Here is a 22,749-nt window from a genome sequence, read left to right as displayed (position 1 = left end):
CGCTGCTGACCATGAATTTTGACCAGTGATGGGAATATCCACGAGACGCTGTAAAATCCCAAGCGGCTGAGAACTGGCAGGAAGAAACCACATCCAATATTGCACACACACTTTATGTCTCAGTCTCACCCCGCCTACATACAGCACTGTCACTGGTCTGTTTTACCGATATTCGATTGCATGGAAGACGCTTAATTGGCCTTGGAACGTCCCCGTTGCTGCAAACAACAGCATTTCAGAAAGTGGGTTAAATAAATAATGTAACACTCATTGCTGATATGTCGGCAGCCAGGTATCTGACTGGGTCGGAGCAAAGAACGCACAGAGATAAGAACCGGAAGTGACAAAAAGTAAGAAACATGCGGGGGCGGGGGGTGGGTGGGAGATAAATGTGTAAGAGAGAATGAAGGGAGTAAGTCAGGAAAGAAATAGAAGTCGGCAAGGGAACGGACAAATAAAAAGAACAAAAGGAATGAGCAACATATACAACAAAGGAAAATAACACGACGTTTACCCAGCAGCAGTGAGGAGCAGCGGGAGCGAGCTGGGCCCATAATCCAGAGGTTGATGGATTGAAACCATCCTCTGCTATTTGTCTTCCTGTTGACAACAGGGAAATCTGAATTCACACATGCACACAAACAGGACACTGGGAATAGATCAGGGATAAACATGAGAATGTTCCCGTGGAGCACAGGGCGTGACAAGACAAATGAATGGCTGCGGGGTCATTTACCAGGGTGTTGCCTCGAATGGAGCCCTTCAGTTATGTGGAGAAACTGGATTGACTGGGTCAATTATCCTCAGAACATGGAGTATGGGGGGTGGGTGGGAAGGTAATCGAGGAAGAACCACAAAGGGGTGGTTGGAATCAGCCGGGGAGAACAGCCTTGCAGATCCCCTTCACTCCTCTGCCAGGTAAGTACCTTGGACCCTGCGGCACCCCGCTGCTCCCCATCAGTCACTGTCTGCTGCCGTCGTGATGCTGTGGGAATTATTGAAACCATTAAATCTCGATAAAGAGATTGTTGCATTTGAGGCACGGACCTACACACGTGAAAATAAAAGAAAATGCGCACCTGATCTCTTTGAAAAGTCAACAGTTCAGTTTCACAAAGAGACAGAGTGAGTTGCTGGCTCTTCAACACGCACACGGGAATCTGACATTTATTTGACCACTTCAATAGGATTGAGAAGTCAATGAGACTTCGGGATTGGATAATATGACCCATCCAGGTGTAGGTGAAAACATCGTGAGGTGCAAATAACCCAAAGGGAAAATAAAATATTCCTTGTGTCATCCTCGTCTGCAGGTCATACACTGTCCGCTGTTCGTTATATTAAGGTTTGACCCAAATAATAGCCCGGAGACAAAGAGAGAGAAGGCTGTGGAGACACAGAGGAAGATAAACAGAATGCCGACAGCAGGACCGTGGAAGGAGAGTCCAAAAATGTTAAACACGTTAATTACTGAAATGTCGGGAACGGGTGTCCGACTGGGTCGGAACACAAAAAGCACAAGAATAGTAACCAGGTTGGGTAGGATGTAAGGAACAATGAAAGAAAGACATAGAGACAGGGGAAGAGAGACAGAAGGAAAATAGGTCGGAAAGAAATAGTAACGATATGATGTCGGCAAAGTAAATGACGAAGTTGACCGAAGGGCATGAGCAACATTCACAACACACAAGGTGAGACGATGCTTAACCAACAGCAGAGTGCTCAGCAGGAGCACCACTTGAGTGGGTGCCGGAGGCAGGTGCTCTCCAGGTATTTGACACGTATAACCCAGAGATCGATCGATCGAAACCGTCCTCTGGCATTTATTAAAACAATTCACCGCCCATAAATTTGATGCAATTCAATGCAAGTTTGATTGAAACTTATTTCACACATACTCACTAGAAATATAGGGAATGGGTGGATCCACCCACAAATAAAATATAGGGATATTCCCGGTGACCAGAGGGATATTCTCCATGATGTTGTCTGAGGTGGAGGGTTTCAGTAATGAACAGAGACTGGATAGACTGTGTTTTCCATGGAGGGGAGGAGGGTGACGTGACCTTGGAGAGTTATCACACATTATCAGAGGCGTTGAGAGTTGGAAACTTTTCCTCATTGCAGATAAGTCTAAAACGAGAGAGCATCAGAGAAAGAACTTCCTGCCGAAGAGGGTGGTTGGGATCTGGAACCCACCCCTGAGTGGGTGCTAAAGGCAGGTACTCCCGCGGTATTTGACAATTCCTTGAATCGCCAAAGCACTGAAGGCAACAGACTTATTGCTGGGAAGTAAGATTAGAGTAGATTGGTACTTGATGGTCAGCATGGATATTATGGACCGAAGGTCCGTTACTGTGTTGTAGGACCCCGTGACTCTATATTCCATCTGCGAGTTGAGAAGAGCGGGTTAAAGTCCCTCTGGGAACGGAAGGGGAGTGAGGGGAGAGATCCCACAGGGTGAACACAGACAGAGAGCGGGGGTGGGATGGTGTGAATAGAATGACGTCACTCCGTGTAAACACTTCATCTGGGAAAGGTTGGGATGTGTCATCGTTTGTTGTGGGAATCTGGGATAGAAGGAGAGCAGGAGTCTGCACTGATCCATTCATCGCTATTCCGGGAGAGGTGAGGGATGGGAATTCCATCCCTGATCCACTGACTAGCTCACAGTGAATAATAATTGATAAATTGTGGAAGGGATCTCTCTTAAACACAACAAGAACCATGGAATTAAATGAATTTAAGAAGTTGCGCGCGATCTTTCTGGAGAAAGTCACTCGGCCCCTTGAGTTCTGCACGCCGTATTTCTTAAGAGGTTAATTTCCAGCAGTTTGGGTGTCCGAATTTAAAAAAAAACTCAATGGCGTCCGATGGCCGGGAATCGAATCCAGGTCAACTGCTTGGAAGTCAACTATGCTCACCACAATACCACCATCCCCACACTAATATACAGGCGATTCGGGTCCTGGAACGTCTCCAGTGTAATCTGACTCTGACTTAATCACCAGTTCCTGAGCTGTTTTCTGACAGATAAAAACAAAACAAAATACGACTTGTAATCCCGGTCACACTTGGAAGCAGTAAAAAACGGCTTCCCGTCCTGGAATTGAACCCCCTTCTCCCGCGGGACAGGAGGTTATTAAACTGTCCCACGTGGGAAACTTAAAAACTCGCGCTTGCCGGTTCGGGTGCAAAGTCTTGGCGGGGCACAGCGTAGATCGAGGATCTGAGCGGACAATAGAGCTGATGTCGGTAATCAGTAATAGTGCAGGCTACTGTGAATTTTCTCACCAGCAAAGGTTGTGCGTACGTGTATTCTGTAAGTCGGACATCACTAGCGCCCGCGGACCCGTGAACAATGGGCGCACCTCAGCCCGGGAGAACAGCTACCCCCAAACAACAGGTTATTGGTACCATCTGCTGCAAGTACAGAAGAGACGTTTCTTTCCTTACCTTCCTTGTGTCAATAATTAAACACAGGCTATTAAAACATGAATCCAGTTTTGTCCTTACGTTCTATCCCTGGGAAGTGTCTGGAGGCTGTTACACGAAATCCGGCCTCTCAATGTCGAGTGGCGGCAAGACCTTAGACTACAGTACATCCCCACAGAGCTTTTCGTCAGCTTTTCTAAGCTTCCTTGCATCCCTCAGTACATATCCTGAAGCTTGGAATGTGCCAGACAGCAGCATTCCCTCACGGACATCTCATCCTACTGGGAGAACAATGATTGTCGGGCAGATCAAAGGGCGTCTTTCACCGAGCTGAGGATTGTCCAGCAGCACCCGATGTCTGCCTGCTGTGTCGGTGGGAACAGCCTGGAGATCAGAGGGTTCTCTGTTACGCAGCTATTCAGGAAGAACCTCGGGACGGACTTTAGTTTCCTTTTTCCGACCTTCCTGACGAACGCACAGTCCACGAGGAGTTGGACGATCGACTCATCCGCACCGCAGCCATCCCGAAGGCAGCGGGCGTTGGGATTGAGACTAGAGTCGTGCAGGATGGATATGATGGGATGGGTCCCTCTCACTGCCAGCCAAACAGGTCTTGGTATTGGTTGGCGTTGGTGTTCGTTTGTTATTGTCAACATGTACCGAGATACAGCGAAAAGTTTCTTTGCATGCGTTCCCGGCAGATCCCGCCATACATAACTACATCAAGTCTGTAAAAATAAAAACAGAATTCAGAATAAAAGGTTACAGTTACATAGAAGGTGCAGTGCACGCAAACAAATAAAGTACAACTGTAATGGTATTAAATGGACCGCCCGAGAGCTCTAAACTTAGGTCAAGACTTTAAGTTCTATCTGGCATAAGTATCTACGAGTGCACTCACCATAGGGAGATGATCAACCTGCATTTCAAGGACTAGTTTACTTCACTACTTTAATCTCTGCAGAAAGGTCCAGATCTCGATAATCACTATTTCGAGCGGAGGGTCCCTCCTTCCAATCAAGGAGAAGATACTCCCAGCTAACGAAGCAGTTTAAACAGTTTATTTTATTTTAAATGAGACAGGTTTAAGTCCAATAAGCAATTATTAACAAAACTTGTAAGTTACAAAGGATTCCCAAACACAAGAGCAATTCTTCCAAGTCATACCAACAAGTTACCTACGAACAACTACTCCGTCGCAAAACCCAAACACTGAGGAATGAATTCGAGGTCTTCCTTCTGTAACGCCGCTTCTCTCTGTCATTCCCCCAACATTAATACTGTTTTTCTTTGCCAGTTATCTCGTGAAACCTCATCTGCATGTAATGTCTGCACAACTGCATTGATCAGGTCAGATGGCTGAAGCTTTAGTTTAACATGGACAATGTTGTTTATTCTGAGCAGGGTGCAGTCTCAGTCAAGTCCACAAAAGGCATTCTGATCCTGGATAGTGTTGTTTCTCAAGAAGATGGCTAAATAGTACTTGCTAAAAATTAAAAATAAACATCTTGAACCTTGGACAATTTCTGCTGTTTCCTTTGCTGAAGGGATTTTAGCTGAATGAATGAACAGGTGATGGTGCTGTGCTGAAAAGCTGAGGCGAGTAATAAACCTTTTTTGCGGTTTCTGCTGTTGTGTTAAAAAGCTGAGCTAAGCAATTAACCCCTTGGGGCCTGGACAGTGAATTTCCATCAGCCAAAAACAAGATAGATTGGAAGAGTGCATCTTTAGGGTATGAGATATCCGTCCACGCGGCTGATAACAGCGATATAGAAGCTGCACGAGTCTGGTGCATCATGTTCTCAGGCTTTTGTATCTTCTGCCCAAAGGAGAGAGGAGAGGAGAGAAATATCGGGGTGCAAGGGGTCCTTGATTACATTGGCTACTTTATTCTGACATGAAACATTCTTCTAAATAACTTTATCAGTCTGCTCGGGAAAATTTATGGGCCCTGTGAAACAGCGTCACAAACACTTTGCAGGTGTGTTGTTTTAAACATGAAACAGGAGAGGGCGGTTAACACACTGACAGAGACAGTATTGAACTGGCTGTATAATGAACCTAGAGAAACTGTCCCGATATGTCCACTGTATATAAGGTATATAATTCGGGGAAAAGTTGTTGCCTAAATACCAGCTTTACCCAGTAGATGTCCCCGGCCGAAGATTGGAGCAACTTCCTCCCTACAGGAGCAGAGTGAATTTACTTATTTCACTGTCTCTGTGCGTGAACAAATGAGAGAACGTTTGTCTCTTGCTTTTCATGTCTGTTGAAGAATACTTAATTCCGGGAATTTACTGTAATACTTTCTGATCTAGGAGCAGATCGGTGGTTGGAGCTGGTTGCCACTTTATGCAAATATTCGTACATTCTGGGTAATTTTACACAACAAAAATTACGATTTTCTCCCTGTTAACTCGTTCAGAAAAGATGAAAGTAGATTATTATAATAGCATATTTCCATTCATTTTTGGGCTTTCTGAATAGCTGAAGAAAGGGCTGCAGCCCACTGGGTTTTAAAGGTGTTTTGTTGTGGATGCAGAGCTGCGCATCGGCATTTCAAAGGTAAGACGATACTTTTAAGGATCATTTCTGTGGTCTGTGACGAGAGAAATCGTGAACTAAAACGTTCGGTCTCACAACCACGAGGAGGAGCTATGACGTTTTTTCCTGAGCGCGAAGCAGTCCGCATGCCTTGATTTATGCAATGGTTTACGGGCAATGATGACCGTTCCCTTCTCACGCTGCGGGAGTTGTGGAGGAAGGTAATGCTGTATAATGCTGATCTTTATTTGGGGGGGGGGAAACAGAAGTGATATATTTTGATGTTGTGTTTTATTTATGTTCTACGTAACCCTAATTATTTAAATACAAATTAAGTGGGGGAAGTCGTTCCTGGATCTATTTGGTGCGATGTTCTCTTATGGGTGCTGTATTTCGCTCAAGGATGGTCCTTAGCCCCGCTCCTCCACTTCGGTAGTCACACGGGCTGTCTTCCACTTCATCTGGGTGTCCCAGATACAGCGAGCCCGAATGGTTAGGAAGCAGAAGTCCCAGGAGATTGGGGGCAAAAATGTACCCAAGGATGCCCTCATCCGGATGACCAACTTCTTGTGTGACTGCATCAGGCTGTGTGTGGATCCAAATTCCATGCGCACCAAGTTTCACTACGTGCGGAAGTCTATCTGACCCTGGGATAGCTCTGGCCCCATTCCCGTACTACGTCCCAGTCAGTTGGACGTAGTCACACGAGCTGTCCTTTGTGCAAGAGTCCTTACAAGCAAACGCCTCTGAGCACGTCCATCAGGCAGTGGTCAGCACTGAAGGTCCTGCAGTCACTCTGGACAGGGACTAGATAAATACTGTCTAGTGGTTCCCTGAACAAACTGCACAAAGCCATCTGGAAAATGGCTCTTTGCCAGAAATCGCCAACACGTTCCGAGACATCACATAACTGGCAGTGAGACTGGCCCTCCAAGTCAAGTACGTCCTGTACAGAGGAAAGATCATCCCTAACGCACTCTGCACTCGGGGCGGCTGCAGTGGGGAAGAGACGGTCACCCACCTCTTTGCAAACGGTTGGTTTGCTAATATTGAATTGTTGAATCACCTCAGGAGGCTACATGACTATCAATGGTGTTATGGTTGTAAAAAATACGGTAACATTACTGAATGCATTGATCATTAATGCAAAAAGAATAAAATAATTAACAAAACATGTGGAGAAGAAAAAAATGTGTCGTAGAAATGTAGGTGTCTGCAACCACGAGGACGTGTTGAGCCGAAATCTCTTGAGCGGAAAACTGTCTGTCCGTATTGTTTTTTACAGAGACATTGAGGGCCGTTCCCTTCTCTGTTCACAGGGGTTGTACAGGGAGAAAACACTGTCTGAGTGGCTGTCCTGCTGTCATTTAGCAACAGATAAAATGCTGGTTGTTTATTTTTCCTACTGTCAGTTGCTGACACTTTGTGACATGGAAATAGATCTCTATATTGATCAGGAGCGGTCCAACACAGCTTTCCAACTGCTCCATCCTGTTCCTTCCCGACAGGAAACACTGAAATGTCCTCATTGCTGATCTGCTAAGGTAGTTCATTGGCTCCGATCCGAACCTGCGGGTCCAGAGTGTGTGAGGAGCTATGAGATCACCTCTCACTCACTGAACTCCAGAAAACGTCGGCCCACGCTTCTGAACCTCTCCTCACGGAACAGACCTGGTAAACCATTGCTGCACTCCCTTGGTCATAGGTGTGTTCTTCTTCAGGTAGTGGCCGCACCTGTACACAGGAGGCCGGGAGTCATTGGATCTCCCTTCCTCAAAGGACGGTGGACGCAGATTCTGTCAATATTTTAAAGTCAAACGTGGAGAAATGGTTAATCAGCAAGGGGGTGAATGGTCATCGGCGGAGGCGTGGATGCAATGAGATCAGCCGTGGTCTCAAGGAATGGAAGAGCTGACCGGAGGGGCCGAATGGTCTCCTCCTGCTGCTGTTTCGTATGTCCCTGTAGGGTCCTGTGTAATTCCAGTGAGACGGGTTTGCTCCGAAACCAAAACTCTCCGCAATAAAGACCAACGTACCGTTTGCATTCCTGCTTGCTCACCGACCCTGCATGTTGATGGTCAGTGTTTTGTGTGCAAGGACACCTGGTTCCTCAGGACACCAACACCTCTCGATCGCGCACTATTAAATAAAATCCTGTTTCTGAAGCACCTCACAATGGTCCACATTACTTCCCATACACCGTACCGTCGCTCATTACCTTCACCTGTCGATACCCCCCACCCCCGAATCCTCTCCGCATCCTCTTTACAACCCGCACTGACACCCGGTGTTGTGTCATCAACAAACCTGGATATATTTTCCGCGAAAGTCAAACAAACTGCAGATGCTGGAAATCTGAAGCAAGAACAGTAAATGCTAAAACCCTCAGCAGGCCGTGTAGCAACTGTGAAGAGAGAAACAGAGTTAACGTTTTAGGTCGAAGACCCTTCATCTGGAGACCTGAAGCGTTACCTCTGTTTTTCTCTCCACAAATGCTGCCCGACCCGCTGAGTGTTTCCATACTTTTCTGTTTCATATGGTCCTTGACTCCCTTATCCAAACCATTGATGCAGGTTGTGAAAAGCCGGGTCCCAGCACCGGTCCCTGGTCACAGCCTCCCAACCCGGGAACGGCCGATTGATTCCCTCTTCCTTCCGGGTGTCTCTGTGGCGCAATCGGTCAACGCCTTCGGCTGTTAACTGAAAGGTTGGTCGTTCGAGCCCACTCAGGGGCGCTGGCAATCCGACAGCTTTTGCTGTGCGTGTCATTGTCAGCTGGGTAACACTGCGCTATCCGGAGGCGGGCGCTCCCTGCTGCTGCCTCACTGGGCTCAGTGGGAGCTTTCCCTGCAGGTTCTCAAGCCTGGGGGTCCGGGTCTTGCGCTTCCCTTTTACACGAATGTGCCCGAATTATCGTCCTTGGAACTGATCGGTGTAATGTTGTGTTTTATTTGTTTTTTAGTCTTTCATCATTCAGTTTGAGTCTGAATAATTTCTGCCCACGGATGTTATCCAGGGGAAGGTGAAAACATGGAACACGGAAGTGAATTTGGATTATCAGCCATGAATTTAGTGAATGGGAGAACAGACAGGAGGGCCGAATGACCTGTACCATGGACTATCATCTATGTTTGACTGGAAACGATTTATGCTGAGCAGGAGAAACACCGGAGGGAGCTTGCTTCTGAAACCACTGCAACCAACAATCTGCTGGAGGAACTCAGAGGGCCCAACAGCATTTGTATGAGACAGGACCTGTCGACGTTTCGACATTCCGAGTCGAACCCCTGCATCAGGTCCCTACATTCGTCCTGGTTCAGGGCTTCGACCTGAAACATCGACAGGTCCTTTCCTTCCACAGATGCGACTCTCTCCTCTTGAGTTCCTCCAGCAGATCTGAGACACCGGAGACTGCAGATGCTGGAATCTGGAGCAACACACAAAGCGCCGGAGGACCTCAGCGGGTCAGCCAGCTTCTATGGAGGGAAATGGACTGGGGAAGTTTCGGGTCGTGACCATTCATCTGGAACGATGGTGATCCATCATTCGGGTCCTGATCCTTCCTCTCCCTCCGTGTATGATGCCTGATCCGCTGAGTTCCTCCAGCGCTTTGCGTATTGCTCCATATTCCAGCAGCTACAGTCTCCTGCCTCTCAAAACCTGCTCCCTTGTATCGAGGATGCAGCTCAGTGGGAGAGCGCATGCTTTACATGTATGAGGTCGCGGGTTCAATCCCCGGCATCTCCACGCTGGCGACAGTAAATTTATGGAAATGTATGGAAATACCTGAAGAACCGCGACGTTGTCCCGAGCCCCAGTCAGCTTGGAAAGTGACATCTGACAAGGATAAATCACTTCCAATATTTCGCTCATCAACTCCCAGACATCCCCCTCTTTGGTCAGTGTCATCCTTTACTGATTCAATTTCGGGATCTGAGTCTTACTTGCAAGGGAACGGGTGAGGAATAAAGTATCCCCGACCATGACACACGTTCGCTTTGTGCCGGAGTGAAGCGCCGGGCTGGGAGCGCGGGTCAAGGGTGGGGTTAACTACCTGCCGGCCTGTTGCAGAACCGTCCCATATGGGAGAGTCAGTAACCTGCCGTTGCCGGCTCAGATACAAAGCGTCGGCGGGGCAGAGCTGAGGCTGGGGTCTGAGCGGACAAAATAATGTGCAGGTAAAAGATCAGGTGATAGAGGAGGCGGAGGCGATGGAATTTAAGAGAGGCGCGGTAGCTTCAGTCCCGTTCTGAACGCTGAAACGTCTCCGTTACCACAAAGGACAGCCGCGCGATAAGATGCGGGCTGGTCAGCATAACAATGGGATGTTCTGTTTAGCAGAGGGAGTGATGGAAGCCCCGGAATGTACAGGAGAGGGTGCGGGGCATCATCAGCAGGATGTTGTCTGAAGAGGACCGTTTCAGTTATGAGCAGAGACTGGACAGACTGGGCTTGTATTACACGGAGCGAAGTAGGGTGACCAGGACCTTGAAGAGTTATCTCACATCATCAGCGGCGGAGATAGTGGGAAACGGTTCCCCGTACCTGACGTGTCTGCAACCGGCGAGAATCAGAGGAATAACTTCCCCACGAAGAGTGTGGTTGGATCCTGGAACTCACCCCCTGAGTGGGTGCCGGAACTCACGGACTGTCGCGGTGTTTGACAAGGATCCAAACGATCCCTGCAGGTCGCCAATGCAGTGAAAGCAACAGACTAAGTACTGTTAGGTGAGATTGGTACAGATGGGTACTTAATGGTCAGCATGGACATGATGGGCCGATGGGCCTGTTTCTGTGTTGCATGACCGTGTGACTCTATATTACATCTGTGCGTGGAGAAGAGCGGGTTAAAGTTCCTCTGGGAAGGGAGGAGGAGTGAGGGGAGAGATCCCACAAGGTGAACACAGACAGAGAGCCGGGGTGGACAGACTGACCTCACTCAGTGTGAACACGTCATCTGGGCCATGTTAGTAAATGTGCGGTTTTACACTTTCGAAACAGAAATAAACGGGCAGGTTATTATCTGGAAGGGGAGAAAATTCAGAGTACAGAAGTACAAAGGGACTTGGGGGTACTCCTACTGGATACCCTAAATGTTAACCACCAGGTCGGATCGGTGGTAAAGAAAGCGAATGATATGTTCGTATTCATTTCGGGAGGTGTAGTGTATAAAAGTAAGGAAGTGTTGATGAGGCTCTACGGGGCACTAGTGATGCCTCATTTGGAATACTGTGTACACTTTTGGGCCCCATATCTTAGGAAGGATGTGATGATGTTGGAGAGGGTTCAGAGGAAATTTATGAGGAGCATTACCGGAGTGAATGGGCTTGCATCTGATGACCGTTTGTCGGCTCTTGGACTGCAAGCACTGGAGTACAGAAGAATGAGAGGGGACCTCATAGAAACATTTGAAATGTTGAAAGGGCTGGACAGAGTAGATGTGGCCAAGCTGTTTCCCTTGGTGGATGAGTCCAGGACCAGAGGGCAAAATCTTAGAATTAGAGGGTACATGTTCAAAACAAAGATGAGGAGAAATTTCTTTAACCAGAGGGTACTGAATTTATTGAATTCCTTTCCACGTACAACAGTAGAGGCATGATCATTGGAGGCGTTTAAGGAGGAGATAGGTAGGTATCTAATTAGGCAAGGTATCAAGTGATATGGGGATGCCGGAAATTGGGGTTAGAATAGTTTTTTTCATTGGACCCCCAATTATCATTTATTTTCATTTTCCCCCCCTTTAATTTGGAGTAGACGCGATGGGCCGAGTGGCCTTCTTCTGCTCCCTTGTCTTGTGATCTTGTGAACACCCAGTGATTATACACGCGGGATCGTACCGAAGTGAGAGTTGACCCCTGAATAGTCGAAGGGCTACAAATGGTTTCCTGCCTCACACATCACAGAACTATAAGAAAAATCCTGATTATAAGTGTCCTTCCCAACCACACGCAGCTCGGCCCAAATGGGAGTCCCATCTCCGGCCAGTCCTTGAACCCAATGTGACTTTATCGTTGGACAATCCTGAGACGCCTCCGGTCACACAGTGAGGTGCGTGTCTGAAAGCTGCCGATAAACAGTCAACAAACAAACACGGGCATGATCCTGTGAACCCCCCGGTGCACTGACATCCGCATCCCTATTTTGAGTTCCAACTTCTGTCCGCTGCAAAGTAACACAGTGCCACAAGTTTGATTCGATAAAGCGCGTTTATTAGCAGTATACTGCTGAAGAATTAACCTGAAACTCTCATGCAGAGTCTTTATCGGAGGTCTCCGCAGTCCAAAACACCAAACAGTAATTTATACAGATATTTTCACGCACACTTAATGGATTCGGCTCCACTAGTTTCGGTCAGGCCTCAGAGAACCAAAGACAGCCATCACACGTATTGTCCAACATATTTGAGTTATAATCAAGAGATTCAAAGACAGGTATCGCCCTCATTGTTTAAAACAAACTTCCTCCAGTCTGTTTATTACACCCACCACCCTTACCGTCTAGTGTATTGGCCTGGCACCAAGGTCCCGGACACACCAATTATCACCTCGCCCTGAGTCATTAGCTTGCCTGCTCTTGCTTGCAAGTTATTTATCCATCAGCTGTATGTATTGATACAGTCAGTCACAGTTTCTTAAACCTTTACTTCCACATTCCCTCCAGTTATCCGTTCATGATAAAGTAGAGGGGCGCCGAGAAAGGGGGCGAGAGTTTATTAATAAGCACCTTGCAACAAGTATTTAAACAGGCCAGCATATACCATAATAATAACTATTAACCCCAGTAATCCATGCAGCAAGTATGATGACCACGATCCTCGTAGTAGCGCCCCAAACAACCCGCCCCTCCTGCACATCCCTGCTTCAAGCTTTCTACTTGCTTCTGAATGTCCTTAATAGCATGGGAAATGTTGTAGGACTCATCGCACACATTGGTGACACATTCGTCCCCAGCTACGAGACATACACCTCCTTGCTGAGCCAACTTGTTGTCCACAGCATACTGGGTCTGCTGGGCATAAAGTCGAGGCTCCGTCAGTTCCCGGTTCACTGCCTACAGGTTCTTAATGATAATGTTTCCCAGCACGGCCAGTCCACAAATAAGGTAGCTCCGGTTTATTTCGGCTATATTTCCTGCCTAACCCTCCAGAGAGAGAGTACTCCGAAACCTATAGCCTAAAACGATAAGGGAGATCCCAACGTAATAGGATCCCTTTAGTCCTCACAGAACTCCTCACTAACAGACCGCAACACGTCTTCATGTGACATGAACCTTCCGGGGGCAGGCGCGGTTGCCCTGCCCCATCGTTCCCATTGCAAACCAGGCTGGCAGATTGCGGTTGTCTGTCGTGTAAGTACCATTAAAGAGGCACACATACCCTTCCTTAGCCCGGTAAGAGGTTACATTACACGATTGCTATGGACTGCATATCTGAGAATACCAAGAAATTCCAACACCGTTTCTCCCATGCTCTCTAAAGTAATTCTCTCTGATTAACCATTCTAAAGGGACATTAGACAATTTTAGATGGGTTACGTTCCGTTCCCCAGAAACCCATCGCTCCCCTGCAAGTAATTCCACAGACCTAGTGCAGCTACACTCACACTAAACCATCCACCCGCTAACCCACATATCCTCTCTATACAAGTGGCGGTGGCACATGAATACGGGGGCTGTTCGATTGCTATCCCACAACCCCATTCTTTACCAAGCACTTACCCGCAACACCCTCCAGTAAGTTCCCGTCTGCCCAATACCCTTTGTTTTTGATTGTTCATATTTTAAGAGAACCCTGGGGTTCCAGCTTGGTGTGACTACAAAAAGACTTTCCACTAATTCTGCCAAGGATCGCAAACGATGCGATTTCCATGTAGTTGCATATGTGCTTTGCAAAACAAATTAGCCTCGATTGCCCACGTAAGAGTAATGGTAAAGAGTCCAAGTTTAAGAAACATCATTTTTCTTCTGGCGGCCATCGTGTCGAGTCACTCAGATGAATCCAGCGTTCCTGACCCTGTGCTTTCACAGCTGTAGGAGTTTGAACTAGTATCTGGAAGGGGCCCTTCCACCGAGGTCCCAGTTCAGGGCGCTCCCAATCTCGTATCAGTACCGAATCTCCGATTTCCAGGTCAAGCAATTCCACATTCTGTCCTTCCAGTGGCTTAAAGGCAACCTCCACCTGTGAATGAGGAAACTTTAGAGAGGAGGTAAGTTGTTTTAAATACCCTTGTAGTTCATCCCCCATGATATTAAGGTGAACCAGGGTGGTGGGTGGGGGGCAGCTGGGTGTAAGCATTCCATGGAGTTCTTCCATGACGTCCATAGACAATTTCGGCAGCCGATAACCCGGTGGCCGAGTGGGGGTTAATTCTCATGTGGTATAATGCTAAGGGGAGACGCTTCAGCCAATTTAGCCCTGTCTCTGATACTAATTTAGTTAATTTATTCTTCAAGTTGCCGTTAACTCGTTCTCCTATACCCGCTGCCTGAGGGTGCTAGGTGCAATGGAACTGTTTTTCGATATTCAGTGATTCCTACAATTCCTTATTTATTTTCACTATGACGTGGGGACAATTGATGAACTTATCTGTCGGGGTACCCCAAACCATTTATGATCTCTGTAAGCAATAACTTTACCACCGTTGAGGCCTTATTGTTGGTGGTTGTAAAAGGTTCAATCCGTCCACTAAATACATCAACAATAATGAGACAGCACTTTTAACAAAGTACACGCGGTAGTTCAATAAAATCAAGTTGCATACATCGAAAAGGACAACCTGGCAAGGGGGTTTTGCGTGAGATTCACCGCACCCCTTTCCCAGCATTGATTTGTTGGCATATAAAACACGATCTTATATTTCCTTGTGCTGCTTCCTCCAATATGGGGTGCCACCAGGTTCGAGGTAAAATATTACTCATTCCCTCCTTGCCAAGGTAGGTGTCCGAATGCATACAGTCAATAAGCATTGTTAACAAGGAATCAGGTATACATATTTCACCGACTGGAGAAGTCCAGAAGTCATGTGGCTCAGAGTGCGTACACCCGTGGCGCCTTCCACACTTGTTTTTTTTCTGAGTGAGTGGCTTCCCCTGTAAAAGCTGCACAGTGACCATATCTAGGGTGCCCTGCATTGTTATCTTTGGCTTGCAAGCAGCTGCCTTTTTTTACGCAGTTGAAACGATTTTGGACCCCTGGTGTACTGCCAATTCAGCCTCTGCGTCTGCCCTGTTATTGCCCTGTGTTACTATGGAGGCGTCTGGGAGGTGAGCCGAGCATTTAATGATGGCCATTTGTTAGGGAGGAGGATGGCTTGGAGGAGGTTCTTTACATAAGCCGCATTCTTTATAGGGCTACCTGTGGAGGTAAAGAATCCCCACTGCGCCCAGAGTTGGCCAAATTCATGGGCAACTCCAAAAGCATAGCGGAAAGGAGTAAAGATGTTAGCTACTTCGTCCTTGGCTAAAATACAAGTTTTTTTCAAGGCAAAGAGTTCTGCTTGTTGGGCAGAGACTTGGGGCTGCAATGATGCAGACTCGACAATGTAGGAGTCGTCTACTCTGGCATAGCCGCAAAGGCGGATTCCCTGGTCGGTAACGGAGGAACTACAGTCGACATACATGTTTAAGTCTGCTGACTGGAAGGCCTTATCCGAAAGGTCCGGACGGGGTGTAGTCAAAAGTGGTTCCGCATTAAACAGCATGTGGTGGATCTGAAAGATCCTCACTCGGGGCCTCTAGAAAGGTGGCAGGGTTATTGGTGGTACAATATTCAAAAGTGAGGAGTGGGTTATTCAGGAGCGCTACCTCGTATCTGATGAGCGGTAAGGAGTGCCGTTAAGGTATGGGAGGAATAAACAACTACTGACAGTTGCTGGGTTATATTGTAGGCTGCTGTTACTAGGGACTAGATGGCTGGAAGCATATGTGAAAACAGCGGGAGCCCCCTAACCACTGGGTCCAGCCGAGTAGAGTTAAATGCCACCGGTCTTTTTATATCCCCATGGGTTTGAGTAAGGACGACTGTAGCGCAGTCCTCCAGAATATTCACAAAAAGCTGAAATGGGCGATCATATCGAGGGCGTCCCAGGGCCGGAACGCTGGCAAGGGCCTGGCTGAGCTTATCAAAGGCCTCCTTCTGCTCCTCTGTAGGTTCAAAAGGTCCCACGGACTTTACTGAAGCCAGGAGTGTGAGGTTCTGGTAAGGAGGGCCACATGAGGTAGCCATCGTCTGCAGAAATTTACTACACCTAAGAATGCGCGCGTACCCTTCGTGGTAGAGTGCAATGGGGTAGCAATCCTGGGCGCAATACGTTCAGGAGTGAGCCAACGCTCAGTAGCACTTAAGAGGGTGCCCAGAAATTTCACCTGGCGCTGGTTTCGTTTTACTTTCTGTGGAGGTATTATGTATCCCCAAGAATGGAGTGCGTTAAGTAGTCAATTGGTGTCTGCGATATTCGCGAGCTCCGAGGGGCTTGCCAATAAAAGGTCATCGACATACTGGACAACGGTGGATTTGTCAGGAAGTTACAACCCTTGGAGTTGTTTATGCAAAACTTGGGAGAAAATAGTCAGTGAGTGTATAAAAGCTTACGGGTGGCGCGTCCAGGTGTATTGCTGACCTTGGAAGGTGAAAAGAAACAGGTACTGTGAGTCAGGAGTTTGGGGATCTGCAAAAAAATGCAAGCTGCCGGTCCACAATAGTAAAAGTACAGGAGTTGGCAGGGGATGCTGCTGAGATTGGTGGATGGGTTCGGGACTACGGGATGTGGTGGCTCCACTATATCATTGACGTTACGCAGGTCTTTTACAAGGCCTCATTCCGTCCGTCCAGGTAAAATGGCGGGGAGTGGGGAGGGGGTGGGGTCTTACAGGGGCAAGGAATCAAAATACTCTGTTTGCAGAATGAATCTATTAAATGGGTTATTCCGTCAAGTGCCTCTCTCCGAAGCGGTTACTGTGGGACGTAATACATGTGTTCCCGGTCTTCCACGGATTTGGACTGAGGTCACTGGGGTGAATCCTACCTCAGCTTTCGACGCGGCCCATAAATCGGGGATTGGTTCGACGGAAGGGAGTCTGTGGGGCTGATGTTGGCGTAAACAGCCTGTCACCGAGAAAGGGGTGAGGTAATAAGTCAGGGTCCCTTCTGTCAGTATCTGGGGAACCCCGTAAAGGCCTGTGTCTGCCTGTGCCTCAAGTCGGTGGGCGAGGAATCCCAGATCTTTCGGTTTATGACCATCATTAACTAACAGGGTAACGTGAGGGGACATCAAGCCTGCCTGATTCCACAACTCATGAGGCACTTGGACTAAAATTGTTGCCCCCTCCTTACCAACTACTTCCCCTAAAATAGTGACAGTCACCATGCTACCCAGGAGGGAGTATATAACTCTTCTAGCTATCTTGAGACCCCTGTGGGGTCATAAGCTAGCGTCACATGTGGATCAGGGGTCTCAAGGGTGTGTCAAAGTCTCCGTTCGTGAAGTCTACAGTCCACTACTGAGGAGGCTGGTGAATCCGGAGGTTCATATGGGGTTTCGGGCCGGTAATGGTAATTCCATCCAGGCATTGCATTTTGAGTCGGAGTAAGCAGAGCAGGTCCTTCCGACCAAGTTAACTCCTAGGTCTGGGGTGAAGCGAATTTGATCAGACATTCCTGATCTCCAAATTTCACTTGTAAAGGTTCGGTTAAAGGGGACGATCTTTCCTGTCCCTCCAGCCTGCTCAATGGAACTGAGGCAGTGGACAGTTAAAACCATGCGGGGCGATACAAGCAGCTTCGAGGGTCGAGGTATTTGCCCCCGTGTCGCTCATAAAGGGGATCGGCTCTCCCTCACTAAGAAATTGACGATGGGTTCAAATAACCGGGTTAACGATGAGGGTAGGGTACATGGAATGGCTACTTCCCACAGCTAGTCATGAAGAAAACGGGTTGCTAGTTGAAATAGGTTGTCGACGACCGAGGGGTCTAGTCTGCCGTTACGGTAGTGGGGGCCTCCTGCCGCCTGTGGTCAGGTGCCCCGCTAAGTTAGCATCCTGTCGACCTGATGCTCGCCGGTTGCGGGTTGTTGGGGTCCCCTGGGTACTGGCTGCTTAGGAGGGGGCGGTGGTGCCTCATAAAGGACCCATACGCTGGTGCTCTTGGGTCGTTGGGGTACAGTGGATACCCTTTGCCAGACCGGTCAACCACTCCTGGAACTCAAAAAACTGCCGTTCCACTTGATATACTGCACTATCGCAGTAGGGAGATCGGTCCGAGGGGGTCTCTGGACTACTTCCTGTTTTACCTTTGTGGCTTTCGAATCGTGCCCATTACTCCAGAAGTGGACTGGGGCCCTACTCATGGCTTGTCATGTATGGTCAGACCAATTTTTTATCAGTGCTGATAGAAAACGCCACTCCCTCAGGAATACATTGCAATAGAAGGCGTTAAACTGGGGGAGGTATTGCCTCTGTTAGAGGCATCGACCCCGCATAGGTACGTAAAGTGAACAGAAACGGTCCCAAAAATCTAGGCCGTCCTCATCCTGTTCCGGTCGGCATTCTAAAATCTTAGTTATGTCATTGGCTGTTGGAGGGTTTTGCGAACGGCACTTCTAATGGTGGTTACCTGGTTCTGAAGCGGACGGCCGCCTGAAAGGCTGTCCAGTCCGGTAGTTCCCCAGGTGTTCTTTCCACCTTTCCGCCTCATTTGTTGTAAGGACCATGCAACAAAGACGCAAAGGTCTTGGGTGTGGCCTTGTACATCGGAATTGTTCCGATCACATGATCTATGAATTCCTCCGCGTTGGTTTTTACGATTGGGCACCTGATCCATGATTAGGTTTATCTCCTGAGAAATCCAAGAGGTGTAGATTTGGATCGTAGGATTAGCGCTCGCTTATGTTGGATCGGGATTGGGAACAATCCTGTTGGGGAACTGTCGTTTAGCCTTGGCTCCCTTTACCTTATTCAACATAGGTGGTGGCCAGGATCTTTCAGGTCGTATAATCAGGGGTAGAATCGGAGTCATAATCGGTGTCTGTCTGAGAACCTACTAAAGGTCTGTCCCCTACCAAAACGTTCCGTCGATTGTCTGTGGCCTTCGAGCCGTTCGTATGCGGACTTTCTCCGTCTAAGCTGATGCCTGGTTTGGGACGCTATAGGCCATGGAATTGTCCTTGGGCCTGGACTTAGCTCTCAGTCGCTGGTGGTGAGAGCGGAACGGTTTACGGACTAGTCGCGTTCTCTGAGGGCGGCAGTGACACGGGGGAGTTTATAAGGGTACTGGGTCGGACCATCAAATCCTCCTCATTTTCGTCCGTATCATTATTTTGGAACAACAGGGGCACGCCAGACGTGTTTGGAGGTACCTTCATTTATCCTTATTTCTTTTATTTTTATTCCTACGTTTTTCCTTATTCTCCTGATCTCCCATACTCTCTCCCTTCTGTTCCTTTCAGCATCGTGGTCTCCGCATTGAAGACTTCAGGACTTCCCAACTCTTAGGATTTCCCTTCACATCGCCCACACGAATTCCCCTTCTGCGTGCATTATGTTCCCAACTATTCTGTTTTAGATTTATTTGTTGGGTCTTAGGCGTTTTTTTTCCAAGTAGAGGATTAATATTTCCATTTTCCCCCGTAATGCGCTCCCAAATCGCTCTTTCTGGCTAAAACGCACTTAACCACATCCCAAGTCCCGCCCTCCCACCCTACCCCATGGCCATATTTCATTTCCCAATTTTTTATTGAGGCATGCCGATAATTTACGGAAGTTATTCTCGTTTTTTCGGATCGTCTTTACATAACTGGATTGTGGGGTATTGGACCCAGACTTATCGAGAGTTTTCCCATTTTTTCTTCCAGATCTTACGGCACAAATCGCTGCGATTATCTACAAGATCGGTCTATTTCCTCACCCACTTCAGGTTCCTGACCTTCTCGTAGGGGATTTCCCCCCTTAAGAACCGGTCGAAGGCAGGGTGGGAGTACCGGAGAACGATCTCAAAACGTAGAGCTCAAAACCTTGAAATTCACAAACTTAAAATACAAACCTGGGACTCGAACCCAAACCCGAAACTGGGGACTCGAACCCCAAACGCGAAACTAACTTAACTGGGTACTCCAACCCCGAACCTGAAATTGCCTCAACTGGGGAATCGAACCCCGAACACGAAAATAACTTAACTGGGGGTTCGATCCTCTTACCTGTGGCACTCGGACAGGTTCGCGAGAGTCCGTCAGAGGATACTCAACAAGCGAAGGGATCGTCAGGTGTCCGACTCCCTCAGCGGGATCAAGGTGAATCGTACCTTGCGGGCCCTTCCGTCTCAGGTAGTCGTTACCCTCGTCGATCGCTCATGCCGTTTCCGAAACCTGCTCTTGGTCTCCTGGCTAGCTCGCCAAATAGTCGTCTCGAAATTAAGTTCTCACTTCTGTCCGCTGTAAAGTAACACAGTGCCACGAGGAGATTCGATAAAACGCGTTTATTAGCAGAGCACAGCTCAGGAGAGGTCTATTCAGCACTCATTAAGAGTCGCTTCCCGAGGTCTCTCCGTACAAAGGAGCAGACAGAAATTTATGCTGCTCTTGTCACGCACACTTAATGCATGCGGGGCCGCGAGTTTCGGTCAAGCCACAGAGATCCCGAGATAGACAATGCACCTAATGTCCAGCATAATTGAGTTATAATCAAGAGATCAAAGACAGGTATCACCCCTCATTGTGTAGGACAAGCTTCCACTCGTTGTTTATTGCACCCAGTACCCCTATTGTCTAGCATAACGGGTCTGAAACCAAGGTTCCGGAACAGTAATTAACACCTTATCCATTGAGTCAGCAGCCTGCGTGCTCTTGCTTGTGAGGTATTTTCCATCAGCTATATGTATGGTTACAGTTTTTAACCCATTACTTACTCAAATGGACGCTGAACTACGTAACTCAACGATTCTAGCGATCAACATTATTCTGAATATGACCATCATCTTCAAAGAATTATCATTTGTAATATTAGGCTCAGCACATGGGTTGATAAAATTCAGTACGTGTCTTCAAGTTTGCGGTAAAACGAAGAATTAGGGCTGGTTAGTGGGAGGGGAAGATTTACCGCCCTGTTGCCTTTCGGTGGGTATAGAGCTGGAAGTGATTGTCGTGGTCGGGTGAGATGTAATACAATGACTTTCTGCTCTATTCATCATGCAAAACGCATCAGAGCCAACGCTGGAATAGCGCAGGTAACGCACACGAAGAATTAGTGTTCAGGCTGGTGGCTCGTCGTTTTCAGATACCAGAAGGACAATTACTTCACATCAGAAAAATGGGCCATTGGACCTGAAGCACGGAGTCTCTCCCACTGATCGACTGACCACCTAGTCTCGCGTTCTTGATATTCATTCGAGATTCTCGATTTTTTCACGCATTTACTTTCATAATCCTTTCAATAATACCGAGTTTTTATCCTTCGCAGTTTACTCCAGGCTATTTCCTGACGCTCAATGCTTCAATCGAGATCTCCAATCGTGTTCCTGTACCAATGCTGATTTTTGTCCTTATCACTGGATATATTTCCTCATATTCTTTTTGCTTCTGATCATTAAGGCGTTTTCAAGCTCATCGATCAAAATGTTGAAAATTATTTTAAAAATAAAGCCAACAAATGCAATGAATTCTCGCACCTTTTTAACAGGTAAACCACACCATGATTAAATCAGCACGAATTAGAATTTTAGAGCCTTTCCTTCATTTGCCAGGCAACACTTCCATATTTCCGACTTCTTGCCACCGGGTCTCACAAATGTGAAACTCTCCGAGCTTCCACTCGATGGAGTCGTTTGGTTTCAGTTATTATCAATCTGAAACTGCTATTTATCCACCTGTGTTTATCCGGATATCCAAGGCATTTTTGAACTCATGAGTGGACGATGGTCACGTTCATGATATTGACGGTCGGAGAAATAACGATTGTTGAAACAATACGATGACAGTGGTATGGAATTTTAATCCACCTAATGTTCACTGGGACTACTTTAGTGTGGAATATATGGAGCGATCAAGAATTTTAAGATGCATCGAGGAGAACCTTTGATCCATAACATAGATATTGGTCTTCAGCAACTCAGCTGGGCACGTGAGTGACCTCTCGCTGGAGAGCATTTTTAATGACCGGAACAGTGGAACTTTAAAGGTAGATATGTGAGGGGAAAGGGCGGTCGACATATTCAGGTGCTGAATTGGGGGAAGGTCTATTTCAGCAAGATAAGATAGATATGGCAGAAGTAGACTTGGAGAAGCTACCTGAATGTGGGTCAAGATACACAAGTGGGAATAATGAAAGGCGAGAGTACAGTTCCGACGTTTTCAAATGAGGGCGAAATGTACGGGAGCAGGTCAAGACATACTGCATATCAAGCATATCGAGGACTGGGTAATGAATGGAGGAATCACATGGCAGGAATAACGCTCCAAAGGCAAGGGGAACGCTTTAGGAAATAGTAAGGGCAACGGAAATTCAAAAAGGAAATAGGAGGTCGAGTGGCACCAAATGCCCTTGGAAGACTGAATTAAGTGAAAGCCCATGTTTCAAAATGAATATGTTAAGAAAGGGCCTAACCGGAGAAAGAGTAGGGCATTTATGATCGGAAATGACAATGAGCGTGTCGACGCAGCCGACGACTGTCCATGGATCAATGCCGCTTATCATCTTGTACACCTCTATCAAATCACCTCTCATCTTCCTTCTCTCCAAGAGAAAAGCCCTGGCTCACTAAATCTATCCTCATAAGACCTGTTCGCAA

At 47.5% G+C, this 22,749-nt stretch overlaps 1 non-coding gene and 1 pseudogene across 1 annotated transcript; both read left to right on the top strand.

The window, feature by feature from the left end:
* Nucleotides 1–6,002: 6,002 nt before the first annotated feature.
* On the top strand, nt 6,003–6,218 carry LOC127584464 (small nucleolar RNA U3). The gene has a single exon (XR_007958395.1). It is a non-coding gene; the product is annotated as a small nucleolar RNA U3 (small nucleolar RNA).
* A 934-nt stretch (nt 6,219–7,152) lies between these two features.
* On the top strand, nt 7,153–7,332 carry LOC127584470 (uncharacterized; annotated as a pseudogene).
* The last annotated feature ends 15,417 nt before the right edge of the window (nt 7,333–22,749 follow it).

This window comes from Pristis pectinata, chromosome 29 (genome assembly GCF_009764475.1).
Source record: "Pristis pectinata isolate sPriPec2 chromosome 29, sPriPec2.1.pri, whole genome shotgun sequence".
NCBI classification, from domain to species: Eukaryota; Metazoa; Chordata; class Chondrichthyes; order Rhinopristiformes; family Pristidae; genus Pristis; species Pristis pectinata.
The sequence above is the reverse complement of the archived record's forward strand: the minus strand, read 5'-3'. Positions and strand labels throughout refer to the sequence as shown.